The sequence below is a fragment of the Pinus tabuliformis genome, chromosome 9 (assembly GCF_031772625.1).
Source record: "Pinus tabuliformis cultivar Carrire ecotype Pingquan chromosome 9, CPIR1, whole genome shotgun sequence".
Lineage (NCBI taxonomy): Eukaryota > Viridiplantae > Streptophyta > Pinopsida > Pinales > Pinaceae > Pinus > Pinus tabuliformis.
In genome coordinates this window covers 979,245,989-979,259,893 of record NC_142307.1, presented here as the reverse complement: position 1 = coordinate 979,259,893, position 13,905 = coordinate 979,245,989, and positions in this window count along the sequence as shown.

The following is a 13,905-nucleotide window of genomic DNA, read 5'->3' as shown; positions in this document are numbered from 1 at the left end:
TCTTGTAGGTTGGGTGCCTACAAATTAATAGAAGGGATTGATATAATAGTGGGTTGATGACTACAATTGATGTAATAGTATGTTATCGCCTATAATATCTTTCATATTAAGAAGTTTTGTGGTTTTCTCCTGTGAGGGTTTCCATACATATCTTGTGTTAAATGTTCAATTTATGAGATTGATATTTTTTGATGTTCAAATGTTTAAATAAGTGAAAATTTTCATTATACTTATTCAAACTTCCTAGCCACCCCCTAATGTAATTGTGAATTTCAACATTGCATTTATTCCTTTTAGAGATTATGTTTCTCTAGATGTAATGTGCATTGGTAGTTGGGCCTTTTGCTCACTATATGTCACTATAAAAAATAATTTCTAAAAATATATATCATGACCCCATGTCTTAACTATCCATGTCAATTAGATCATTCCATTCCAATAGGACATCACTCATGGGATGTTTTCTTTAAATTGCAAGAAAATGTATGGAGTTAAAGCATCTTAAACTCATTTCAACAAATCTCCACTTTAAATTACATAAAAATGTGATGAAACTAAAGCATCACAAACCATGTCATTCAACAAACCATATTGAAAATCCCAAGAATACTTTTGAGAATTTCTACATAGAAAAAGAGTCTTTTCAATGAATATCCCATGGGAGCTCTTCGAAACTCCACATAAAACACAAACCAAATAAATATTGGATCATCCGTTTTCTTTCTATAAAAATAATAAATATCATTAAAGAATAGCAACTTGATGAAATTATGATGATATTGTGTACAAATCTGAAAACAAAGGTCCTTTCCCACTAGGCTTGCCTCATTTCCACTATCGTAATAGTAGTAAAATATCATGCAAATTTCGTACTTCTTCAAGCAAGGCTTCCACCACCATTTTCATGTTGATATCATCTTCTCAATGACACCTTATTTAACCTAGGTTTCATGTTTTAATGAAGGTAATGTACCAAATACCAAAGGGTCCAACCTCCACTACATCACCAATCCCTTTTGTTAATTTTTCTTAAGGTTATATTGTTCTTTGCTTTGATATTTCCATTTCTTCATTAACAATTAAGTTCACCCCATAATATCATAACATTATTCATATTTACATCATTATTCAGCAACATATGCAACTATATAGAAAGAATAATATCATCATAATCAATGCAGCAGAACATAAGGGAACAATAGAAGAAAAGCATTCACAAATAGAGACACGAAGATTGGTCGGAGACCAAGGAAAAACCCACTCTGGGGAAAACCCTTTCAAATTATTATTCTTATTAGATTGTCATCGAATGATTGAGAAAAAGAGAGTACAATGATCCATATCTTCATCCATATAACTATCCAACAAAAGAAACTACACAACATTCATGAAATGAACCCAACAATGCTTATATTCAAAATTTTGATTTTGAAGCCTATAATGAATTGTCCTTGTTTACAATCAATTGCCAAACACTATGGTCATTGAGCGAAATCTTCAGACAACTGAAATTTCATAATTTAGGTCTCGATCGCACAGAGGACGAGTCATGCGTGCGACTGGGAAGCTTTTAGTCACTCTCTGGAGCCTATAAGAAAACGACTATAGTTTGTAACTAAGATTCTGAAACCCTATATACCAGTTGCATGGAGGACGAGCTATGTGTGCGACTGGGGTTCCTCAGTGGCATGGATGAACCTGGTAGCGAGCGATTGTAGTCGACATCTCTCTGTCATGTGCTGTGATTCAAGCCCAAAACCCTAAAACAGAAATGCGAGCTTCAAACCTTGCAATTTCATCTTCGAGCGAACGTGTTCCTCCACGGATGAGCCTCAACCCTGTGTGAGCCAAAAACCAAGATAGAAAAGTGTTTCATAATTATTTCCAAATGAAGTAGATGTCACTTTTATTTATAGCCTTCCAAGGGTGTCCACTTTGCTTTAGCGTCAACCTTATCAAATATGTGCATGTGGGCTTTTCTTCATAAGCACACTTTCCCTTATATGTTTTGAGTGATCTTTGGGTCGATTTTGGTCCCCCTTGAAAAGAGGAATTCAATGCAATCATCATCTCCATCAAATGAGATGTCCAAAGTGGAATTTGACTACAGTTGCATATTTTAACACTCCCTCTCAACTACGGATAATTCCACTTGCATTATGTCATGAGTATCATGTCTCTCATCATCACGTATCGATACTGATCATCTCAATTCATCTCTTTCTTATTCCTTATTATCTCTTGATTTTCCTTCCTCATATGTTGAATATTCTCGAATCTAAAAGAAGAATTTGACATTGGAGAGGAATTCATTCTACCACCCTCTATCCATCGGGGAGCCACTAATACCACTCAAAATCTTTTCCAGTGGGGAGCCTAATGCTACCACCCGGGAATCATTAGCAGGGAGCTAAATCTATGACCCACATCATCATCAGAGAGCATATCATCGGGGAGAACATCTCAACCTGGAACCACATCGGGGAGCACATCTCAACCTAGAATCTCATAGGAGAGCTAAACATCTACGACCCCATACCGAATAATAGGTGATATAAGGGAGCACATCTCAACCCATCCTATTTACTGCCGATCTTCCCAGCAATGACCCTCAAGAATCACGTGGTAGAACACTTGCATCATAATCATCTTGGGTTGTACACCCCAAGTACAGTCTCAACATGTTGGCCAGACAGGGAGTGGTATTCCCAACAAGCCCAACTTGTGGGTATGATGCGAGCTAGGCTATAACCTGTAAACACCAATATAGGGGAGCAACATCTCCGACTCTATTGGTGACAGATAGGGGAGAAACATCTATGACCCTATTATCTAGAGATCCCTCAACCCCAAGAGCCCTCTATCTCAATTCCTCACCTTGGGAGCGCAGACAAGGGGGGAGAATTGGCTCAGTGTTCTCAATCAATGATGCTCTATACAAATCACCAACATATCATCATGCTCATATCTATTAATCATCATGTCTCAATAGTAGTTGTCTCATATTCCTACAAGACATCAAATCAAATATCATATTAGAACAAAATATACATATCATAAAAAGGATACCATAGTCATCCTCCCTCTTAAGGAGGTGCCAACCACAAGCCTAAGCTTGTTTCATACAACAACACTATATTAATGAAGGTATCTCATTCCCATCTATAAATGAGATTCTCTGCCAATCAGTTCCTACTCTTTGTCATCATAATATATCTATGTCATATCCAAAACCTGCTCAAACATCTCTCCAAAAAGCTTCTTCATCCTGCTTCATAGCTAGTCATGTTAGCAACCATCATTCTCAACTTCGGTCATCTTAGAGCTACAGAATTCTCATTCAAAGCATCACGACAGATCTCATACTAAGGCAACACTCATATGTGCTCATCTTGTCAATAATGATCCCAATCATTATCAATACATCCAAGTAGTCACCTATCACTGGAAGAATGTCTTAGACCAAAGATTGATCATCCCATGCAAATATATCGAAGGGTGCTCAATGGAAACTCTTTGTATGTAGTGGCTCAACCATAAATCAAATCAGGTTCTATGTACAACATATATGTATACAAACAAGTGTTCAATCAGAACATCAATGCTTCAATCAACTGTCAGTTTCCAAGTTGAGTTCAACAATATCTCTTCACAACTTCTTGAAATTCAATTAAAATGTCCAAGGATTTGCCTTTTCACTTTCCAACACTTCTTCAATAGCTTCACAATATAGATTTTATTTTCCCAACTTCAGAAATGAATTCATCTTGCCATGATTCATTATTTCGAGCTTCAAAACCCATCTCCCTCTTACTTAGATCATCAGAGGCTCATTCCTTTTCAATAGTAGACCGTCAACATATAAAACCAAAACCAAAATCAAAATCATACTTGGAACACTTTTGAAGTAGAGGTTTAGATCAAAACATCACCCTGGCTTCATTGGGTAACTATCAATGCAAACATACCCGGCTCAGTGAGTTTCCTTCATACATGCTTTCTGCATAACATTTTACCAAACCAATGTGTTTAGCCTTACATAAATTAATATTGTGCAATCAAATCAACTACGTCAACTTATCAAAGTTTAGATGTTAGATCAGAACTAATATCAAAACCAACAATATCACTGTAACAAATTCTTTGGACCAAGTGACAGGTAGAGCTCACATCCAAATATCAAATTATGACTTTATCATGCCAACAAGTTGTTATCTACCTAGAAATATCAATCCAAACTTCATCAAGTCATCCTCATGATCATAATATAAGTCACTAGATGCAATTGCATATACCAAGAATAGGTTTCATCCATTTATTGTGAGATTACTTCACACTGAATCACAACTTTCAATACTTCAACCATTGTGCTAAGAACAAGGAGGCCAATACAAAACCACTATCCAATACCAATATTAACCACTGAAAGTCACTATGGCCATATAGTATTGTTATCAAGGCAAATCATCAGTCGTCAAATCAAATCATTAGTCATCGAGTCAAATCCAAAATTTGCTATCATAGTGAGATTTATAGTCCAGAACATATCTCAATCATCAAGTCAAAGTCCTAAGTCATTATCATGTCAAAACTCCAGATACTGCTCATCTATATTAATGAGCCAAATCTAGTCAAACTCTTGCAACACAAACATCAGTGGTTAAATTATAATGACATCTCTATATGCATATCTTAGGCACCCGCAAACACAAGTTCAATCTACATATTCATATTATAATAAACATTCAAAATTCCCTACTCATAGAACTTTATGTTGTCTGCGTCATGTCTGTACGATTGACATCCTTCAGGTGAACATATGATTTCAGGAACAAAACTTCATTTTTGTGTCCTGCATGCATAACCGCATCCATGGGCCTTCTTTTGTGCACTTGGGAGACTACAGTCACACCCTTGACCTTACTTTCGTGCGGCTGAAAGGCTACAGTCACACCTGTAAGCTTGCTTCCATGTCACTGAGGCTTAGAGTAAGGGAAAACTCTCTTCTCAAATCAGAACTTTGTTGCAGATCAACAATGTTATATATTTGTCTATTCATGTCCATAAATTTTATTTCAATAGTAAAAAATATACATACAATGCCAATGATAATAGGGGTAAGCATCTTATGGAGAGATTCTCCCTTTGAATGGGAATCCACTTCAATCATTTGTATTCAAGTCATCAACGTATCTATAACACTGCCATGCATCATCAACTATGTTAGATCATAAAGTCAGACCATATCACATATTAATCATGCTTATATCATGTTATCGTCATCTACTTCATCATGACATCAATCTATCATCGGGTTAGTTTCAAATAGCTAATAGGAGTAAACTTCAAGAATCATGATCACAACATTACTGTGTAACTCAATCCATCAAGTTAGGGCATTCAATTTTACAATATGCCATAGTTACTAAGCACATCAAAACATCACCACGGTCAAAACAGATCATGAATATCAATCCCATTGTTATACTTCTGTTATCATGGCTACCATGATTTTCATAAACAATATCAATAATGTTAAGTTACCATCTTACTAGAATCAAGGTGCTAGCCTCCCTTATGGGATCAAGATATTCAAAATGATAGTTGGTAGCCAAACATCAAGTATACCACTATATCAAAGATCAATATTAAGTAGCTTCATAGAGTCAATAAATTCATCATATTTAAGAACTAAGATACTTGTTCAATATCAAGTGCACCATTTCATCATAAGAGTCATGAATCCAAATCATTTTAATATGTATGATCCATTTGTGAAGGGGACATTCTCATCATACCTTAGGGTTTACCTTGCCATTCATATACCATGCATACCTTGTAGTATTCAAATGCTTGTGCACCTAATTATTTTACATAGGTAGCTTGTAGTACTTTGTCATCTTTTCATCAGTTGCATCTTTACCTTTTCCAACGCTAGTTCTTCTCTTCCCTGCACTAGCAATCTTTCCCGCACCTCAAATGATCGAAGGATCCACTTATCATATCTCATCAAGAAGTGAGAAGCATCCAAATACTCAAATATATAAGCAGAAAGCGTAAGTTATACAATAAGTCTAAACAAAAGTAAAGACATAACAAAGCATCATAAATCGAAAAATACTTATCTTCAATGAGAGGTGATCATCTTCCTCTTGAACCAGTGTTCAAGAGCCATCATTGTTTATTGTCCATATGACAATGTTGCCTTCAATATATATATTCATCAACTTCATCAGCAACCAGGTCTGATAAAAATTATCCCATCTAGAGCTTCATCAAATATGTCACAAGTGCTAGAGCATCTTCACTTTGACCATGCTAGGGCTTCACCCAAACCCTAGAATTCTTTTGGGTCTCAACCATCCTCTCTTGCATCCATCAATGGTGTCATCATAGGGGTGATCACCATGACTTTTCTTGAGCCCAGCGTTGATACCATGTTAAGTTTTCTTAGGGTTATATTGTTCTTTGCTTTAATAATTGCATTTCTTCATTAACACATTAAGTTCACCCCATAACATTATTCATATTTACATCATTATTCAATAGCGTATGCAGCTATATAGAAAGAACAATATCATCGTCATCAATGTAGTGGAACATGAGGGAACAATAGAAGAAAAACATTCACACATAAAAACACTAGGATTGGTCGGAGACCAAGGAAAAACCCACTATGGGGAAAACCATTCCAAATACTTCTTCTCATTAGATTGTCATCGAATGATTCAACAAAAAGGAGTATAATGATGCATATCTTTATCCATACAATTATCCAGCAAAAATAACTACACAATATTCATGGAATGAACCTAGTAATGCTTATATTCAAAATTTTGATTCTGAAGCCTATAATGCATTGTCCCTGTCTATGCTGAACTATCGAACACTATTGTCATTGAGCGAAATCTTCAGACAACTGAAATTTCATCATTTAGGTCTCGATCGCACAGATCAGTCATGCGTGCGACTGTGAAGTTTTTAATCGCTCTTTCGAGCCTACAAGCGAGCGACTGCAGTGTGCAACTGAGATTCTGAAACCCTAGATGTTGGTGGCACAGAGGACGAGTTATGCATGTGACTGGGATGCTTCGGTCACGTGGATGAGCTTGGTAGTGAGCGACTACTGTAATCGAGATCTCTTTGTCATGTGCCTGATGATGATGTCCAAAAGAGGTAGAGGTCGCTTGTATTTATAGCCTTCCAAGAGTGTCCACTTTGCATTAGGGCCGACCTTATCAAATATGCACATGCAGGCTTTTCTTCATAAGTACACTTTCTCTTGCCCGTTTCGAGTGATCTTTATGTCGATTTTGGTCTTCTCGAAAAGAGAAATTCAATGCAATCATCATCTCCATCAAATGAGATGTCAAAAGTGGAATTTGACCGCAATTGCATATTAACACCTTTTTCCTTGCAATATATTACTATAGATCATGAAATTCTAAGCCCTTTTATAGATGATATACTTGAGCATCTCTAACAATTGTTGTAACTACAATCAGACAATGCAATAATCTAATTATATATATTTCTAAATATTTTACCACACTAGTTTTGTGGGATTGAAATTTTTGTATCTGGAGATTTTTTTTTTTGGTTTGGAAACCAAAATACAAAGTTAATTGTATATTCTTTGTATTAGCCAAGGTTAAGACCAATAAAATATATAAATTAGTAATGCACCAAAATACAAATTTAATTGTATATTCTTTGTATTATCCAGGCTAAGGCCAATAAAGTATATGAATTAGTAATGCACCTACCGGTATCTTTGAAATAAAGATAAAATGGCAAAACCATTATATTCTATCTTATATTTATATTGTTATCTTATATTTATATTGTTATGCAACTACTTGTGACAAGGTTAAAAAGGTAATATCCTTACATATATTTATTTTTAGCATGTGATGCGTTGGTTTGAAAAAAATCTTTTAACTCCATTTTATGTCTGAATAGCTCATTGAAATGGAAACTTGAAATGCTTTATCTTGGGCCCTGTTGACCTCTACTGGTCAACTACCCATGCAGTACACCCCCCTTTTCTTTGCAAAAAGGGGCAGCACCTGATCAGCGTTTCCGTGCCATCTTGCAGTCATCAGCAGCGTAATCATTTTGATTGTAAACCCAGTCTGCAAGTATTAATTGTAAATAATCTTAGCAGATATGAGTCGTGTATGTGAATTGCCTAGGTGGACCTAACTTTCTAGTGGTAATCTACGTCCCGGAAGGTTTTTCGTCTCACCGATCCATGGATCGGCAGAGTTTTCCTTCAAACCTGACCCCAAAGCCGGGATGGATTTTGTCATTGGAATTTTAGGAGAATCCTAGTGTGTTGATCTGCTAGATTATAGTTGTGTCGCAGAACTGGGTGATTTGTGAGGGTCTATGTTAAAGGGGTTTTCTCCCTTAAGATGTAAATTGTAAAAGTCATGATGTAATGTGTCCTGAAGGTCGAAAAATGTTTTAAATCCCCTCATGAGTCCTAAGTCCTAGGTCCTAGGTGATGTTTCCGAAGGCTTAGTTCGATGATCCATTTTAAAATGAATTAAAAAATTAAAAAATTAAATAAAAATTAAAAAAATGAAATAAATAAAAAATTAAAAAAATAATAAAACCCTAACTAATAAAATAATAATATTTTAAGTGAATAAATCGACGGATGAGATCAAGAGATGTCTTGATCCTCATCAACGGTCGAGATCATTTCTACATGGATCACTCGAACTAGCCGTTGGGATCATTTCCTTTAAATAGGGTGCTAGGGGTCATTTTCAATTCATTCGATCTGTGAGTCTGATACTGAAGAAGCTCTCTTGTAAATATGTTTCTGGTTAATAAAAGAAGACTTTGGGGTCCATATCTTGCTGGTGTTACTCTCTTGAAATGCTGTGAGATTGTTTTAATTTTCTGCATATGTTATTTTCAGCCGTTAATAATAGCTTTTTGTAGAGTATTGTGAGCACAGGTATCTTGTTCACTTGCTAGGGTTTGGGTGCTGTTAGGGTTTCTGAAGTAATGGCAGGTATCTCCATTACTTCCTGAGATCTAGCAGCATTTTTGCCCTCTTTACTGATGGTTGTTTTGAGCTGTGCAGAAAACATTTTTTGAAGGAAATTTGTGGGCGTTCGGGGAAGTTCTCGGCTGAACCAGCCAACTCCCACGAGCATTTTTTGCTGAGCCCAATTGGATTTGATCCTGGGTCTATCATTCAGTTTATTTTTAATTTGCATGAGAGATTTTCTGAAGTTCTTCACAGTGAAAATCTGAAAATCTTTATTTCTTAAAAATATTTCCGTGCTTATTGATGAATCTGGCTGTTAAGGGGCCAAATTTGTAAATTAATCAGCTATCTTAGGGTTTCAAATTTTTCTGTTCTAGGGTTTCAAAATTTTGTTCAGGTTCAATTAGGGTTTTCAGTTTCTTGGTTTTAGGCATATATTTCCTTTGGGTGATCTTTTCCTTTCAGGCTTGCAGGATTATTAAATTTCCAAGGCCATCATCCGTACCCTATTTCGCCAGTAGCCACAGTTTTTCCACACTCAGAGGATCAAGTTGCCTGCAGAATCCTTGCTGCTGCACATACGGGCCAGAACTTGCAAAGTGCCCAGCATTCTATTACGTCAGGAAAAATTCGTTTCAGTTGCGTGGGATCAGCTACATGAGATCAACAGTAAGCAAAATCATACCCAGCTTCCTTGCACAAGAACAAGCAGCGGCTTCAAGACATATTGATCTACGCACGTCGAGTCAGAGAACCAAATTTCAAGAAAGCCGATTCACGTTTTTGCTCAAAACACCGCCGTCTGCTATCAACACGTCCGGGTGAAGGGTCATCAGCATCTTCAGGACGATCTTCGATTTTCACTGAAAACGAGTATCTCTGATCTGGTATAAGATTGTCAATGCGCAATTATTCATGAAGAGAGTCTCTGACTGTCGTATTTTTACGCGTAGTAAGCATCGTGCGTAGAGGCATTGAAATCGTAAACAGGGGAAGCAGCGTTTTCCAGCCGCCATAAGCTTCGATCCCATCGAATAATGTTTACGCAGCTGGCCATCAATCTGAGTACGCTCATGAAATTCTTTCGAATCGCCGCGTCCGGAGCTGGAAACCACATCTCATTCACGCGGAGGATCCAGGTATCGAAATCGTTCAACGGGCCAGGTAAATGAGGTAAGTTCTGAAACGATTTAAGTCATTCTATCCCTGTCGATATTTTCTCCACGCATTCGGTAATTTTCATTGAGCCAGGGTTACGATTCAATTCAGCTCTTTATCATCATAATGCAATACTTGGTTAACCTGTGATCTAGGGTTACGGCTTCCGTCTGAACTGGCAGCTCGATTTTTTTTATACAGGTTACGTTTATTTCGTTTTCGTTTATCAGTTTCTTTTTTTTTTTTTTTTAATTTTCGACCCTTTGTTATTTAATGTAGTGCAATTTTGTTTTAGTTTTAACTTTTGTATAGTTACGTATATTAGATTTTAATTAGATTTTTAATTAGATTTTAATTTTGGTTTTAGTTTGGTTATAAAAAGTAAAAAATAAGTAGCATTCAGTTTTTTTAATTGTTATTTTTAGGATTTTGATTTTATAATTTTAGATTAACATTAGACTTTAGATTTAGGATTTTAATATAATTTTAATTAGTTTTCATTTTGTTTTTATATTTTTAGATTCTAATATTTAGTCTTTAGATTTTTGTTAGATTTTAGTTTTAGATTTTTTCCGTTTTTAAATTTTTATAATATAAAATAAAAAAAAATTGAAAAAAGATTTAAAATTTTTTTTGAAAAAATATAAAAATATTGTGGAAATTTTTAGATCCAGTTATTTTCGGGAATTGTCATATCTTTCATGCTGAGATCTAAATTTTCAAGTCGAGATGCGAAATTGATATCCGGTTAATGGTTTATGATTCGTGGTGGTTTAAAGCATTCATTTTTTGAAAATTCTCAATTGCTGGATATCGTTTTGGTCATTCTAAGAGTATTTAGCTGATGATAGATGATTGCTGTTCATGGTCCATATTTTTATATCATTTAACAAGTAATCGTTTTAACCACAATCTCTTAAGACACTGGTCTGCTAAATTAATCAAATCCATCAAGTGCTTTTTTATATCGTATCTCGTGTCTCCCAACCAACGGGTCGACAGTTGGTCTTCATCATCTCACAGGGACTACCCCCCTTAGCCGCGGGAGACAGGCTTAAACGAAGGGATCAGGGATAAGAGTGACAGCCCCTGGTCTGAGCGTTGTCGTGTCAATCTGCGCGACAACATTTTTTGGCGCCGTTGTCGGGGACTTAGTTTTCTCGGCATTTCAACGACTTTTCATCATTCATCGTTCATCTTTCTATCATTCGTTTGAGCCGGCAACGACAACATTTTTTGGCGCCGTTGCCGGGGACATTGTTTTCTCGACGTTTCAACGACAATCTTCCTTCTCATTTTATCTTTTCATCTGGCCCGGCAACGCCAACATTTTTTGGCGCCGTTGCCGGGGACAGAGTTTTTCTGTTCCTGGAGGTTTCATCGACTTTCACCTTCTCATCTTTCTCATCTCTCATTTTGAGCTGGCAAATTCAACCTTTTGGGTTATCATTTGGATCTTTTATTGCCTTATTTTTCGCCATATCAGTAGCATCTCTTCGGTTTGTTTCTTGTTTGGGTGGCGACTCCACTTTCTCATTCTTCCCAGACAAGAAGCTTTCCTCATATCTGCTTGTGGTTACTTTTTGGATCCTAGAATCAGATTCATTGTTCAAGTGGCGACTCCACTGTTTTCATCTCTTGATTTTCTTGAGCAGATATCTAGTTCTATCATCCTTTTAATCCCTTATCATTCATCATGGATTATTCATTTAAGCCATGTCGTTTTACTGAACGTCTCCATGATTTTCCGGAAGATGCCATTCCTAAGTTACCTATTTTCTCGGATGGTGATCCAATCGCTGTTAGAAGGCATCTAGTCTTGTTTACTCGCATCATGATCATATACTGTAAATCCCCTCAGTTTAATCATGAAGATATCAAAATGCGTCTATTTGTCCTTTCTTTAGAAGATGATGCTTTGAATTGGTTTAACAATTTTCCAAAGGAATCTTTCACTTCTTTAGAAGACATTGTCGATGCTTTTAAAAATAGATATGGTTATCCAAACAGCTTGCCTTCTGCCTCTAAAATTGTGCAACAGAATGAAAGTAATTTGATAAGCGGTCCAGCTGAAAGATCCCAAGACGATTCATCATGTCAGAATGTGTCATCCACCGGAAATATTACAGATCAAGTTCATGATAGTGAAAAATCAGGGACAAATGACAATGAAAGGGAAGAGCAAAAGCAAATTTTACGAGATCTAATGATGCTGGTAAGAAATATGGAAATCAATCAAACTAATTATGTCAATGATGTGAAAACTTTATGCACCCACCTGGAAAAACGTAATAGGGAGATTGAAGTCACGCAAAATCAGCATGCTAAAGAAATTGAGGCCATAAAAACTAAGTACGAAACAGAAATTAGAATCATGCATAGCAAGATGTCAGTCTTAGAGGAAAATATGGTGACCATGAAAGCTGATCATGATAAGGAAATTGACTCTATGCAAAACAAGTTATTAACTATGGATGAGGAAATGACTATCATGACGTTCAATCATAATAATCAGTTGGCTGACATGCAAGCGAATCATAAAGAAGAAATAAATTTCATGCAGCATTACTTGATGGACATAAAGGAAAAGAACCATAAAGTGATAAAAGACATGGAAGAACATCATGCCAGACAAATCGGTGATATAAAGGTTGAACACTCTAGACAGATGGATGCCATTAGAATACAGGTTCAAAGGTTTCAGCAATTGGAAGATGAGAGAAACCAGCAAACATCAACAGATCAGGAGCCTTCTCATTTTTTGCAACAAGTTCCATCTTATTATGAGGAGGTCATTGATTCGATTGAAAGATGGTTAATTGAGGGTGATCCGGATATATTTAAGAATGATAAAGATCAGATGCAAGATGAAGAAAGACATATCACGCATACTTCATCTGATAGTTTTGAAACAGAAAGTACCAGATCATCAGTAATTCAACCTTCCAGAAAGAAAAAGCGCAAGAGAAAGAAAATAAGAAGAAAATTTGACGCATCCGACGGCCGCGAGCAGCTTGATTTTCGGATAGGAAAGAGTCCTACCATATGCAAAATTGGACATGGCACGTCTGACAAGCAGCCGACAGATTTTCCTGAAAGCAGGCAAATGCTCAGTATGCACTATATTGAACACATCTGATGCCGTAGGGCATCCTTTGTATCGTATTTCTAACCCTACTCCTTGTTTTTTCCGCATTTTTATTTCTGCTTTAGATAGTTAATAAATGAAGAGCTTTTATCTTTCCTGTGCTTAATGTATATGATGATTTTGGATGGACGCTACTTATTTTTGTGTTGTATGGATGCAGATTCTGGATTCTCACATTCCTGCAAGCAGCAACGTGTCCCCAAGTAGAGCCAGATGTTGACCTCTACTGGTCAACTACCCATGCAGTACACCCCCCTTTTCTTTGCAAAAAGGGGCAGCACCTGATCAGCGTGTCCGTGCCATCCTGCAGTCATCAGCAGCTTAATCATTTTGATTGTAAACCCAGTCTGCATGTATTAATTGTAAATAATCTTAGCAGATATGAGTCGTGTATGTGAATTGCCTAGGTGGACCTAACTTTCTAGTGGTAATCTACGTCCCGGAAGGTTTTTCGTCTCACCGATCCATGGATCGGCAGAGTTTTCCTTCAAACCTGACCCCAAAGCCGGGATGGATTTTGTCATTGGAATTTTAGGAGAATCCTAGTGTGTTGATCTGCTAGATTATAGTTGTGTCGCAGAACTGGGTGATT